Source organism: Cydia amplana, chromosome 7 (assembly GCF_948474715.1).
Source record: "Cydia amplana chromosome 7, ilCydAmpl1.1, whole genome shotgun sequence".
Taxonomy (NCBI): domain Eukaryota; kingdom Metazoa; phylum Arthropoda; class Insecta; order Lepidoptera; family Tortricidae; genus Cydia; species Cydia amplana.
The window spans coordinates 14,977,019-14,993,292 of NC_086075.1; the positions used below are offsets into that span (position 1 = coordinate 14,977,019).

The 16,274-nt window shown below is 36.3% G+C and overlaps 1 protein-coding gene across 3 annotated transcripts in view; it reads right to left on the reverse strand.

The window, feature by feature from the left end:
* The window catches only part of LOC134649628 (uncharacterized), a 297,644-nt gene that overhangs the window by 117,858 nt on the left and 163,512 nt on the right, over positions 1-16,274 (reverse strand). The gene's annotated exons all lie outside the window — the stretch shown is intronic.

Below are 16,274 nucleotides of genomic sequence, written 5' to 3' on the forward strand. Positions count from 1 at the left end.
AATTTATTGTTTTTTTTTCTATTTTTGTGTGAAAATCTTAATGCGGTTCACAGAATACATCTACTTACCAAGTTTCAACAGTATAGTTCTTATAGTTTCGGAGAAAAGTGGCTGTGACATACGGACGGACAGACAGACGGACAGACAGACAGACATGACGAATCTATAAGGGTTCCGTTTTTTGCCATTTGGCTACGGAACCCTAAAAATGATATTAGAAACCTCAATATCATTTTTGAAGACCTATCCATAGATACCCCACACGTATGGGTTTGATAAAAAAAATTTTTTTTGAGTTTCAGTTGTAAGTATGGGGAACCCCAAAAATTTATTGTTTTTTTTTTTCTATTTTTGTGTGAAAATCTTAATGCGGTTCACAGAATACATCTACTTACCAAGTTTCAACAGTATGTTCTTATAGTTTCGGAGAAAAGTGACTGTGACATACGGACGGACAGACGGACAGACAGACAGACGTGACGAATCTATAAGGGTTCCGTTTTTTGCCATTTGGCTACGGAACCCTAAAAAATAGTTTTGCCAAAATCATACATTGCAAAAATGACACACTTAATTGAAATCATGTTGTGAAAACCCCAACTATCCTAGTTTATCGGAAGCGAGACATGATAATTGATAAGATTGATCGGCGCCACGCCGATTCTATAATTATCACAGTAGATTAACTGCCATTGACCTACTGATAAGAACATTACCTACGGCTATTTACGAACTGTGGTGTCCCCCTTTTAGAAGTACGAAATGTACCTACTTATTAGTAGAATGTTCATCAGTGACGTAAAAAAATATTGTACTTACATATATTTTGTTTAGAAAACAATGTAACCGATTTAAAAATATAAATTAAAAGGCGGCATCGTCAAACAGCGGTCTTGACATCACTACGAGAACCGGGGATAGAGCAACACTATGACGTCTGTCATCTAGAGATCGGTTTTTGCGCGTGATCGGCGTCGCGTATTACCTAAGTCCAAAACTCTGATTATTATTGTGATTCCCTAATAAATATTGTTTAAAATGGTGCTCTGGTGTTTTTACCCTTACAGCTTCAGAAGTGCGATAGTGGATTCCCGCCTACTACGATATAATTTGTCGAAATTGACATTACGAAATTTACCGCGCGTAGTCCTTCCTTGTTTCATTGTTCTGATCGTTAATCTGATTGTAATGAGTAAATGCACCAACACCACTCATCAGTTAGGGACTTAAATATACAAAGTCCAAGATTGGTGTCAAAATCATACCTAAAAGAATAACCTACAAAACTAACCTATGCCGGCTATTGGCTGCTGGCGTACCTATCGTGCCTTTGCCCTTGTTTTGTGTTTGATTTCAGATGCCTATTTCAGTTTATGTACCTCCGTGATCATGACTGTCAAAAATAATACATATTGACTGTGTAATAAAGCTGCTGGCATGTATGTATTACAATATTCACAGCAGAAGATCACAAGACATAAGCTGACAGATACCATTAGGTACAATTGAATTTTGATATTGGTATGAATGAAATAAATCCTTGGGATTACAGAGTAACTCAGGTAAAAGTTAACTCAGGTAAGAAGTCTGTGTTGATCCAACACCTAACAATGCTCCGGGGCCATAGTGGTAAATATTCACTGCCTCACTTATATGTTGTGTTATTTTTGTAATCCATGTGCTTTCAGATACATAACATAATGTGATTAAGTATGTCTACATGACATATTAACAAAATTATATGAACATTTTCTAAAGTTTGTGTTGTGGTGAAATTTACATTCAAGTAAAAAGCATATTATAAAACAAGTTTGGTAATGTAAATTTAGCCTTGATTGATGCTATATGTATGGTGGTATTATGCTTTCATGATTAACAATGAGTGCTATTTAATACTTTATCCTTTCAGTCAAATTAAAATAGATTACAAGTTTTCAAAAACACTGGAATATTGGTTACAACAATAATAAGGAGAAATTACTTGTTGTTTCAAATGTGTGTGTGTGTGATATTACACATGCTTATTGCAACTGAAATAATGCTTTGTTGGTATGTTTTTGGTCTGTGTAATTTCCAGAAATTTGACAGCAATGCTTCTTGAATTGAACGACCATACCGTCGTTGAAGACACTAGAGTGGCTATCGGGTCAGGCCTCTATAATGAACCCGAATGGACATGGGTAATATTTCATAGTTAATTGGTTATGGATGCCAGGTATATTATGTCCTAGTGCTCATAATTCATATATGGAGAAAATATGTTGATAAGTGGCTAATCTCCGATGTCATGGAAAATGAGGTATTTATTTAGAAATAAAATGTTTGTTCATGTTGTACATGTATACTAACGGTCAGTATGTGTTACATTGACTGTGTGTGGTTAGTAAAATGCGCTTTGTGAATAAGCGAAAGGTGACATTTATTTCAAGCTATTTATTTAGTTATTTATTTTAGTAGTGTCTGCGACAAATGTAGTCACTCCATGTATCCGGAGCCTCCTCGGACTGAATATTTTAAAAGACAGTTCATTTCACATATAACCTCCTGCATCTTTGCAATTAACATTAAGCTGCAGACATACTGATAAACAAGGCAGTAAATCATTTGAGATGTTGAGAAAATTTCTGTCTGTACATATTATTGATTGGTTCTATGTATGAAAAATCTTATGAATGTTTATACAAATTAATTGCATACAGCTTATAGTATGTTGTGGTTGTTGTTTTGTTCATTGGGATGTTGGTTAAAGTTTGCATTGCAAATATTTTTCACAAAATGTCATGTTATAAAATGAACCAAAGACATATATTTAAACAGACTTACCAAACTAATGAAAGTTTTATTGGCATGACATTGTCAAGTGTTTGAGTTATTGACAATGATAATCATTTGTGTTCTAACAGTATGTTTCAGATGCATTTCATTATAACAAAACTTTATTACTGATGAAGTTTGATGAATTTCCAAGGTTAAAATCTTGCCAAAGAGATGGACATATTGAACAAGATATTTACTGAGCTGAGTATGACACTGGTAAAGCAGGTTGTTGCTAATGGTAAGCGAGGTAAATACTTTCAGGAGTCAATATGGATATTGACGGTCTACATGATACATGTCTTTTACATACAAGTGCGACTGGACTCTAAACGTTCCAGTCCGATAAGTGTTTTATGGGTGAATATTAAACGAAGGTAAATAGCTTGGTTAAAGCTTTCCAAAAAACTATTTTAACCCATTCACTGCTAATGAACATTGACCGAAGAATATCGTGTCATGAGCTACTGTTTGAAGTTATTGACGGTTTTCGTCTGAACTTGTAGTGTGTTATGGTACCGTTTGTATGGTAACAGTACACTTTTATTACTTCTGGGTTTCATAAATCAGAAGTTATAAATAATAATATGTTTCACAAATTTTGTGGGTTCACTAAGTATGTATTTCATTGTTTTGAAAAATGCATAAATTGTGGTTTATTATGTTATGAACTCAATACCTTACAATGTGTGCTTGCATGGCATTTAACAAAATTATTTAGTTTTGTGCAGGTATAAGTTAACCTGGATGATGATGTGTTGAGTTATCTACACATAAAATGCACATGCACAGCTGGAGAAAATCAACCATGTGTGTCTTGGGATTGGAAGCTTTATAGTTTAAGCATATGTGCCATGATTTGACTGATTGATCATTATCAATATAGACTTCATGATGGTTGAAAAATACAATTTGTGAAACCTCGATAAGGCGAACCTGGGTAAGAGAGGAACCTCGATAACATGAACTTCTGTTCAGGCTCTAGTGTAGTTCAATGTTGGTATAGTAAGAGTGTTGCCTTTATTTAGGGGCACGGAAGAGGCAAGCCAAGTTGCACATGATCATTTACAATTGGTTGCATAGTAGCAACTGCTTATTATATTATATTTTCCATGTTAAAGGCAAATGCTGTTATTTCAGGTACCGTTTTCAGATTAAGAACTGACTACGAGTATATTCTCAGAGTAGGAACTGAGATATAATTTTATTACACACTCGGATTGAGAACTGAGTGATTATTTTATTTATATTACTTACTCTCGAGTTTGGAATCGAGTTGTGATTTTGTTTTATCCCAGATTTAGAACTGGGTTACTGTTGTCATACTTATGTGTTTTGTTAACAGGTTTGCCGACTAAAATAAACACATTGTGCTTGATTAATTTTATTAGACACTCGGATTGAGAACTGAGTGATTATTTTATTTATATTACTTACTCTCGAGTTTGGAATCGAGTTGTGATTTTGTTTTATCCCAGATTTAGAACTGGGTTACTGTTGTCATACTTATGTGTTTTGTTAACGGGTTTGCCGACTAAAATAAACACATTGTGCTTGATTAATCTTATTAGACACTCGGATTGAGAACTGAGTGATTATTTTATTTATATCACTTACTCTCTTCAATGTCTGCTATAGAGCTTTAATTATTATGTGCTCTTTAAGAAGGGCTGTTACTTTAGTCTTGGCAAGGGATGCTATCCTTAATAGGCTACTTCCTGGCGCCGGTAATCGCAACAGAGGCTTTAAGGAGCGGCCTGTTGCTTGTCACTATCCTTGAGAGGGTGGTTGTTGCTGATATTTGCAGTGTAGGCCTTAAGAGGCGGACCATTGCATGTGATATAAGACTATCCTTCAGAGGATGGTTGTTACTGGTATTTGCAGTGCAGGCCTTAAACGGCGGACCATTGCATGTGATATAAGACTATCCTTAAGAGGATGGTTGTTTACTGGTATTTGCAGTGTAGGCTTTAAGAGGCGGACCATTGCATGTCATATAAGACTATCTTTAAGAGGATGGTTGTTACTGGTGTTTGCAGTGTAGGCCTTAAGAGGCGGACCATTGCATGTGATATAAGACTTTCCTTAAGAGGATGGTTGTTACTGGTATTTGCAGTGTAGGCCTTAAGAGGTGGACCATTGCATGTGATATAAGACTATCCTTAAGAGGATGGTTGTTACTGGTATTTGCTGCAATGCAGGCCTTAAAAGGCGGACCGTTGCATGTGAGCTTAGATTATCCTTAATAGGCTAATTTTGTTACTGGTATATCTGCAGTGCAGGCCTTAAGAGGCGGACCATTGCACGTGATACAAGACTATCTTTAACAGGCTAGTTTGTTCCTGGTATCTGCAGTGCAGGCTTTAAGAGGCGGACCATTGCATGTGATATGATATTATCCTTAAGAGGACCATTATTTCTACTACCGACGAATGTTTTATCTATATCGTATCGTACTATTTGTTGTTGACCTTGAGAGGTTGGCTTGAGACCTTGTTTACAAAAGGATATTTGAATGACCTTAAGACTGATGATCTCAAGGTTACCTTGAAAGGGTTGCTTGCACTTATACCTTCTAGGGATCGCTGGCGAAGTACCGGATCCAGTAGAGTTGGAGGGAGTGCCTGTTCGAAATACCCAGTTGGAGCGAGTGCGTGCACCGGGCTCCGTGACAACCTTATCGTGAAGGGCCGACTTCTACGGTCGTTGCGCCTACAAGGGCAGTGGTGTCCTAGCCTAGGCAGCTCCGCACATGCATGAGACGTGTCCCATGTTAGCCTCTCACGAGTTGTACGCATTTTTGTGCGTGCATGCGAGGGAGTCTTACATCCTACAACGGAGAAGCCAATTGTGAGTTTGTTCCAAGTCTTTGCTTTTAAAACGACACAAATAGTCATTGTTACGTTAAGCGGTCAGTATGAACGCACCGCTCAATGGAAGGTTTGGGTTAGCTGCATGGGTATACATGCTAGAAATTTATCAAAATCTAATAAATCCCTCAAAGTTATATGACGTTATTCACAAGAAAATAATTTATGTTAGATGGTGTTACAAAAAAAGGGGGTGGTTTATCTACCTGCCGCTAGATGTCACGCTCATCGCAATATTTTATTATTTTGCATAATTAATTAATTGGTATTTATATCCTCTTGGTGTCATATGCACGTGAATTAAAGCCTTTTGTGTATTTCAAGCAAGTGCTGAGCAGACTTGCATATCCTAACACCTCTCATACCACGGATTATTTGGTACCTAGCCTGGTCATGCTTTCTTACATTTGGTTCAGTCGGCTTAAGCCCTTACTCCAATTCGTCTGAAATAGAACTAAATATCTTGGTGTAAGTTGACAATAACGAAATAGACCGTTTCAACGGAACTCGAGTCGAATTACTCAAAAGGACCAAGGCTTGTATATCGGCTGAGCGTAAAAGGTGCTTGTTCAATTCGCAGAATATTGAACTGGTGGAGGCTACATCCACCTGGTGAAGACCCAGCTTGCTGCGACTGCGTTGGCTGTGGCAGACTTCAGTGGCTGCACTGATGACAGTGACCTGCGGGGCGCTGGTCGGGTCAGGCGATGGCCGAGCTAAAAGGCGGCATCGTCAAACAGCGGTCTTGACATCACTACGAGAACCGGGGATAGAGCAACACTATGACGTCTGTCATCTAGAGATCGGTTTTTGCGCGTGATCGGCGTCGCGTATTACCTAAGTCCAAAACTCTGATTATTATTGTGATTCCCTAATAAATATTGTTTAAAATGGTGCTCTGGTGTTTTTACCCTTACAAAATATAAATGTTTATCAAGAATGTTAACACACTATTTTGTATAGGTACTAACACTGGTTTATTTCTCACTGCGATAAGCTGGTAGTAAATATTTGTCGAGAAAAGGTCGTCACTGACGCACGATCCTATCAGAATCGAACCATTGGTTGATAGCACAACAATGCTTTGATTACCAGAATTGACCAAATTTGGCAATAATATGATATCGAAGATGTTATCTTACGCCAATCGGTAAATGAGGATGACGTTTGTGCATGTTATTATTTACGTGAAGCCTAGGTGAATTTTGAAAAACAATATACAACAGTTCTAAAATTTACTAGACAATTTTTAGGCCGGCCTGTCAATTTAGGACTAGCTAATGAGTGGCTGTCGCATGCAGATTACGAGCACGTTCAATTAATTCCAAACCATTGAGCTATTATTACTAACGTACGTAGTACATTATACTTCAATGTTCCAAACATTAACATTGTTAAAGTATTTTGCAAACGTAAGTCAATGGTGACGGTGAAGAGCTTATTGCGATGGTGGTCACGTTAACGTCTTTTATCGCTGTGGATAAAAAAACGATAAACGACATGTAACAACAACCATATTATCATACTAGACACTAGCACGACAGCGGGTGGTAACGGTAACTAACAATATTTAAATTACACAGAACACATTATGGATCACCATTTTTATCTGATCATCGCGGTAGATGGCGGGGGCGGCAATGTTGGTTTTATTTCGGATGATGCAGGAAGTCCGTTGTAACTCCATATGGCCTATTGGAAGACATGTTCACTAACAATATTTGAATAGATAAGCTTATTTTATAGTTTGGTTTTGTTTCAAAGCAATAAAATTTACATAGCTATCGCTATATAAACTGGTTATTTTGACCTATCCTATCTAAAACAAGCTTTATTACCTATTACCGAGAAGACTGCGATCCGAAACTTTTTTTGCGCGGTATGCATTCAGTGTTCTTTTCTGGTTCAAATACCCGGTGGTCGGTTCCAGTTTAACAAAATGTAATCATCTAAAAGCTCTATAATAGCACCTCGTTAGCGACATTAACCAAACACGTCAACATCGAAATTGAAACCTCAACGAAGTGTCAAATACCCCGAATATAGCTCAGTTACGCAACCTAAATAACGGGTATTACGGAAAGCCAACAGATAGCGTTCATTACGAGCCACGGGGGGGCGAGATCGAACAAACACCACTTGACCCCAGATAACACGCGGAATAATCCACACGATGAGATAATGGTTGTAATGAGGTGGTGGTATTTCATCATAGGTTAACGATGTTTGGAGAAATTTAGCTTTGCGCTTGTTTTGTGTCAGTAAGCTCATTTCGTCAGACAAGTCTAGTTTAGATATCCGGTATCAGCTATACGTGAGTGAGTCTTATGTTTATTTAAACTACTTAAATTAATATATTATGTATGTGCCTAATGATGGCATCTAGTTTGACAGGTAGCAGAGATAGGTCAGGTATTGATTAACACATTTGATAGGTCGGCGGCATATAAATAAACTAATTTAAACTAGTGAGAACTAGTGAGTGTTTTTGAAATTGTTAATATTGTTCGTTTTTGTTTTAAAAAATTTGCGGGGAGTGACCACGTGTAACCCTTACATACTCGTAGCTGTTATATAAAACCTTTCTGACATAATTATGAACGGTACCTAACATAACATTGACACCTGCACAAGTGACGATTGCAGATGAGGAAGCTTTAAAACATAACTGTTTTTATCGTAGCTTGGTGTGTAGTGACAATCACCTCAGTGCAGTTTCCCCTATAACGTTTAAGTTACTGTTACCTAAAGTTTACTGACATCCGCGAACGCTCTGACTGTGGAATGAACTATTTGCCGAGGTTTTCTCGAGGAATTACAGTATGTGATTCTTCAAAAAAGTAGTATGAGTATACATACAGGTTTTAAAGGTGTGACACCTCTAGAGCAAAATGATGCTTATACTTAAACGCCTATAGGCATTCATTTGATGTTGTAAGGTCTTCAGACCTTTAATGTTGTAAGGAAAATCAGTTGTTTATTGAGGCCACACGGATATAATAACCTGTCTGTTAATGTCAAGACTAGGAAAAACCCTAGTTTTCCTTCTAGTAAAGTGAAACCTTATAGGTACTAGGTGTAGCAACGCGCCTGGCGCCACTTCATTTAGGTCAAACCACATCTCGTAAACTCACCGCTGCACTTTTTAGATAGTTTCCAAACTAGGTACAACATAGTCTAGTCTATTATTTCCGTCACTAAACGAAGTCGGGTAAAATGACGGTAAGTTAAAAATAACAATATTTAAATTGCCCGGCTGACATTGCCGCATTAACTGTTGTTATTAACCTTTTCGACGCCGTGTCAAACACAAAAGCTGTCACTCAAACGCCACATCATTGAAGTGTCAAAACTGAAGTTGAACTTTATGTATATGCACGTAGGTCGATGTTGCTGTGGTCTGTGACCGATTAATCGGTCTTTGGCGTTGAACCTAAGGTGCGGATATATCGGTCATTGGCGTCCAAAAGGTTAATGTTAATAGACCGTTCAACCCGTCACTTTCATCAAGGAGATAGGCAGTGCACGCCGCAGTGCAGCACCCGTAACCCACGTCAAAGCTATAGTAGGAAAGTTGCAACAGTAATGCTGCTGCTGTCGCCGTCCGATTGTTTTAGCTACTATTTAGAATACAAGAGACAAAAGAACGAGTCCAGACGAAATTACCTGAAGCGTAGAAACCACCTGACGTTGTGTAATTAGTAATTAGTAACACGGTCTGACCAAATTAGACTATTATGATCTATCTATGTCAATTAAAATATATAACCAAATACCTCAGAATATAAAGATAATAACAAACTACCCAACCTTCGTAAATAAACTAAAATCATACCTAATGATTGAATGTCCATATACTCTACAAGAGTTTATGGACAGTTAGCTCAAACTCTAGTTTTAGACGGTGCTTAACTGTTTTAATTTTTATGCGAATTGTTGGAAATATTATGTTATATATTAGTTATACTTAGATTAAATAGTTATTAATGTTGCCACGCCCTAGTAGGGTCCATGAATGTACTAACTAACATAAGAACACCTTGTAATACCATGGTTGCAATAAAGAATTATGAATTATGAAATTATGAATCTACACGATGGTTATTTTTCTAAATATACGGACCTCCCGCAATTTAGGTCAGCTCGTTTAAATAGTTATTATTTGTGCCTGGACAGATGTTAACGTTGTAAAAGACATGTGTGACCTATATCCTAAACTAAAGTCTATTTTTTTATTCGGTAGACTGATAGGACAGCTAATTGTATGAACATGAAATGTCATTTCATACTATTAACTGTCATTTCAGTCTACCGAATAAAAAAATAGACTTTAATAAGTTTGTTTTTGTTTGAATAGATGAACTTAAAGTGTCATTCAATAGAACTTGCTAACTATGTAAACAAAAGTTACTAGTAAACTGACATTCAGTGTCAATTTTAGTATGGCGGTTTGTTTACATAGTTAGCAAGTTCTACGTTACTAAGTTTACTATTACATAGCCAAAAGCCAAGATGAGGTTGATTATTTCGTAAATTGGGGTTGTTTTTTTACATCCTCGAAATGTAGTTAAGATGCCTCAAATATTGTGAAATTGCCGCACAGACTATATAATAGTTATTGGCTTATTGGTAGTTTAAGGACTTGCATTTCATACTCGTCGACTTTAATTGTTTCAACCATACAAGTGAACTTTACTCTGTTCTGTGCTATTAACAAGTGAAGTGCTAAATTTTTGATTTACTTCCTTACATTTACTTACCTAATAATCTTTGTCTAATAGGTATGCTAGCGTGCCACAGTAATACATAATTTAATACAAAAGATCTTCTTTATGCGTATAAGGAAGAAGATGAGACGCAAATACTTAACCACTTCTGTATCTTAATTAAGATTCACTTAGCTGCGTATTTCATTTCATATTAAACTAGTTGTAAAAATAGCCCAAGTGCTATTTATATCCTATGATTTTACGTCACTTATCTAAGGAAATCAGATAGACCCAGAACAACAGATTCAGGAAGACTCAACAAACAAAGGAATAAAATAAAATTTGCGTCTGATATCAGTGAATTAGGTATGAATCTAATGGCGCAAATTAAATATTTACTTGGATTGTATGGAAGACGTTAACCTTATTGACATACATTACTGTTTTTAATCAGTAGGTACCTACATCTAATACGTCGTTTCAAAACAGAGTGTCATACTATTTGACTTTGGTTTGGGTCACAAGAATTAGTTGAAGTATTCTATTTTTTAAGTAGGGACATATTTACATTCGTTAGGTATTGATTTCACCACTATAATACCTAACAATAATAAGAAGACCTGTAAATCCCGTGATATAGGTACACTTATGGCTCTACTCGGTACGTGCTATCCTGGCAATAGACTTGCAAAGGCAAGTGCGGCACCTTATACTAAGTCCTGCCGAGCTAGCACATGATTGGCGCGACAGTATCTCGCGGCGAGATAGACTACCCGTCCCTCTTTTATTAACACGGTTAGAAAAAGACCGGTAGTCTATCTCGCGCCAATCATGTGCTAGGGGTGCTGACGTGTCACTCGATCCTACCTAATTTACCCACCACCAATTTACCACCTAATTATCTACAGTGACAATATCACTTTACAGTCACACGGATGCTGGGTAAGGCATAAATATGTATACATGTTTAGACCCTATACCAAACACATAAGGTTCAGAACTGTCTACATTTTTATGTCCCTGCCGCACAATTAACTCCCAGACAAATAATTAACACAACAACCATTGCGTGGTGAATTAATCATTTGGATAATTTGCCGTTGTGACTCAGGGAAAATATTTTTCCTATTTCCGTAAATGTTTCCATTATTCTTATTATACCTAACAATTTTATGTAGTACTTTATACGTAATATAGTTTCTGTGAAAAAAACCGCATCCTCATTAAGTTTGAAATTGTTTTCTTCGCCACAATAGATACCTACATTACCTACCATGGATCGTAAAGTGATAGACCACACACTCCACAGATACCTATACCACAAACCATTCATAAGCCAGCAACAAGTTCTTTCCGGGCAATAACGGTAAAGTGGTTAACGGAGATATTTCATGAAGCCTCGTGAACGCCAGCTGCTGATCGTTGGTGGGTTAAGGAACCGTAGCTTCCCGCTTTGTTAATTAAGCAACCCAATATCTTGAAGTAGGTATAAAATAAATAATCCGATGGATGACTCACGCTAGATCGGGCCGGGCCTTCAGCTGGGAGTCAGTTATTTCTAGCAATTTATTCGAAAAGTACTTAATGTACTATTAGGTAATAGTAGCAGTGTCAAATCTACAACTGGTTAACAACGCAATTCTACCAAATAGCCCAATAAACTAAGTACCAAGAATTTATTATTCAGTAGGTTTAGCCAACTATAAATAACAAGTTGCAGTGTTTGAGAAATTTCGAGTTATTGGGTAAATAAATACAGGAAATCGATAGTTTGCTTAAGTTGTTAAAATAACTATTTCCATTTGAGTTGCCGGGTAAGTCAGAGATTGAAATAAATCGTTTTAAGGGTAGGATACCTATCTCTAAAAAGTCTCAAGTGAATATTTTCTCTTCACATACCTTTAACCTGAAGCGATCTTGCTAAATCTCGTAGATAAGTCACTAAATGAGCCATATACCCATTAATAAAACACTTATAGGCATATGTATAACTCATAAATACGGTAATTTTGCCAATATTTTCTGAAATAATACCGAGGTAATAATTTCATAGGTAAATAAAAATAGGATTAGGACTTCCTAATACCTATATGTTTGACTAAACAGGACAAATGGTAGGACTGCTGATGAGGATTGTCATGAAAGTAGATTCTCTCATACCCTATACATTTGTAGGTATGTATATTACTGCATTTACTTTTTAATACTTCATTAGCAACATTGGAAGCAGATTGTTTAGGCATGTATTTACTATTTTCCATGTTAAAGATTCAGTAAAGAGTGTAGAAAACACAAGTAAATCCTTCCTGAGAGTATAAGTTATGAGGTGACACTAAATTCTGGGTTCTTGTGAGTCCAACTGGAAACTACAACTCAAAGTTAGCATCTAAGATATTCTCAGTTAATATTACGAGTAGGTATCCTATCAATGCCTTGTTTTTGGCAGCTCCGTATCAATGCGTACACATCTTAACCAAACTCCGATGGATGTTTTGCTTTCCTGAAATTATTATTGAAACATCTCGGCTATTGACGCAGTTCTAGAACAATAGACTATCGCTGTTCCACGTGGCAGGTTAGCACTAATTGTTGAAAATACATGTTTTGTGAGCCACGTTTGCGTTACATTGCTTGTATTATGTAAGAAATTCAGACGCTTTAGCGTAAAGGGAAACATGAACCTAATTACACCCGGAAATTGGTATTTCATCTTGCTATCCTCGTTCGATGATCGAAAGGCAAACGCAGGGCAGAAAAATGCAATCCATAGTAAACGTTATAAAATGACCAACAATAAATTTTTCCATATACAACTTTATCCTATCTATCCCAGGCTTGAAGAAAAACCCATGCCATGTAGGTACATAGGTACGTATATGGCCATTAGATACTACGCATTACGATGAAGTTGTTGTGACCCAAAACTGTTCTCCACGTTGACGTTGTCAAGTTTGGTTTATACACGACTAACAGACGTCACACCAAAACAAACTTTTGTGAGTAAAAAACCGGATACGATTCACGTGAATAAAAACGCATAACTTTGGCGTCACACCGTGACTTGGAAACTCTGTGAAGTCTATGACATCATGACTTAGTCCATTGCTTAGAAAACCAGAATCTGTGAGCTTTATACCTGTTACAGGTGTGTTTAATCAGATACCAACTTATACTAGTTGTACAAGTGTTAAGAACATAATGAGATCGTGAGTTATGTTCACATTTATGTTCTCGGTAATTGTGGACAATAATTCACAAAGACATATAGATTGTTCCTAATAACCAGTAGGTGTTGATGCCTATTTAGATTTATTGAGCAGAATGAGTTCTAGTAAACACTAAGTAGGTAACAAATGAATAGTTCTCTAAAGTCTATATAAGTTGTACCTATACTGCTATAAATTGTCTGTTATAAATCATTCAGCAATGGTTGGTAGATATAAGTAGTTCCTAGTTTATTGGACACCTATACTATACCTATGTATATAGTTACTAAAAACTAAATAGGTAGGTAGGTAAATCTTCCACGCTACTAGGGTGCAATCCGGATCCGAAATGTATGAAATTATCCGGATCTGGATCCGGATCCGCGGATCTTCCCATACATTTCGGATCCGTCGTGCAACACCTAAGTACACGCTACGCAACATTTTGCTTTGAGTGAATTCAGATACCTAAGTACTTTTACTCGTAAGTATGATTTCTGGCCCAACTTTAACCACATTAATTCTCAAAATTTCAAGAAAATTTAAAAAGTTAAATGTTATACGATATGTATAAAAATGCATTAATAATTTGTTTAATCTTTATTTGATAACCAAAATTAATACTTAATTGTTATCTTGATAACGTCACAATTCATTTTGTTACCTAGGTACTTACTTACTATAAATAAATGTAAATAGTGCGCTACCTATAATCTACAATTCTACATATACATGTGTATGTATCAAAATGGGTCGTTCACGGGGTAGTAACAATTAATCCAATTATTTAATAGCTATGTAGTTACTCAATAGGTCATAGGTCTTCGTCGGGTGACGTACATAACAAGCACTGATTTACACATGGCAGGTATTAACATAGGCATGTCCTATCGCGGTAGGTATGTGAAAAATGAGACACAAAACGTGCCGCCCAGTACGGCTACCATCAGTTTGGCACTGACAGAAACGCCGTCGAGAACGTAATTTACTTTCTATTCATCTCGTTCGTACTGTAGTTCGCATATTAGTGCAAAAGAGATGTATAGAAAGTAAATTACGTTCTCGATAGCGTAAATGTCAGTTTTGACACTGGGACCGGTAGAAAAAAGGTATAAAAAGAATGGTACGGGCTCTGGGACCGGTAGAAAAAAGGTATAAAAAGAGGATGCCGGGGATCGAGCGAACTGCAGGAGAAGATATTGGACAACATTTACTGATAATCAGCAATATGTAAGTATTTATTTATTACGGTACTATATGGACTCCTTTTTAGGTCTGTCCGGCAAGAAAATAATACCATAAATACGAAACAAGCGATGTCAATGCATTGTCAATGTCACAGATTTGCAAATAAAATAAAAGTGCACTTCCTAAAATTTGTCTAAAATAAAGTAATAAATAAGTAAGTACCATAGAATTAATATGACTGTAACAACTGTCAATCTTCAAAAGTGCGACCAAAAAAGAAATGCAAGTGTGTGCGTAAATTGTCTATGTGAGATCAAAAATAGTGATGTCATGTTACAACATATTAATAATCTGTCGATGTTTGATTGCTTTATCGACTACTTTTTCAAATGTGTTATTTTAAACGTTAAAATTCTACGACATTATGACGTATAAATAATACTTGCACTGCGTGTGCTATCAAAATGGTTGCAGACTTAACTTAATGTAACTCTTACTGTGTTGGAAAGTGAAGTTTAAATATACCGCTAAACAAGAGCATCTTAAAAAAGGTATAACAATCGTTATTATTTGAAGTCGGTTATAAAAGCTAATATCTTAATGATGTCTTGTGAAGAAATAATTAGATAGCTATTAATATACCGACAAGTTATCGATACTGTCATATGAACATTTTGTCAAGCCCTAGCGTAAAGTAACAGGTTATGTTTTTACACAAAATATTTTAAATTATAGACTAATATGATAAAATATTACCACACAAAGGAAGAAAAATTTGTAATGAACTTTATAAACCGGGTTCTTGCACTTTTTACGCTGTTAATTTGGCAAAAAATCGTTATGAAAATTTCGCTCGGAATATCATAAATCCTCTGAAATGAGTATTTGCTTGGATTATTTGGCACTGTAACACTGAAATCCGGCACACTACAAGACACCATCTTCACTGAATTATTTTATTTAATACTTTTCGTCCTAATCCGTGTATATTTTTCAATTTGAAAATTATCGTGATACGCTCTTGGCCGTCAGCGGCCGTCGTCAAAGCCAAAAGTGGTTACGTTTTCTCATTGGTAGTCTGACTTTTTCGCACTCATGGGATGTTCATGTACGTGATGGCTTCCCTTTCGCACACTTAAGCTGTCTGTCAAGCGCGAGCGGGAATTGTATGTCTGTGGTAAGTACCTACTTAAATGAATCTGTGCCAGATATTTTTTTCCAGGCAGTGTTCTTGACCTGCTGCCGGAAACTTAATGTACCTAAGTAAGTATTTTTATCGCATTTATTTTACACAAAAGCTCATATTGTTGTAAAAAATACTAAAAAAATATAATTATCATTTTATCCCAATTCAGTTTCGATTGTGAACGAAACTTATTGTACTCAATACATACCTAAACCACCCTAAACGTCTTGATTACTAATCAATAATAATTATATTTTTGATTACCCATTGAATTGAATATGTTAAGTGTAGCGCCATCTCT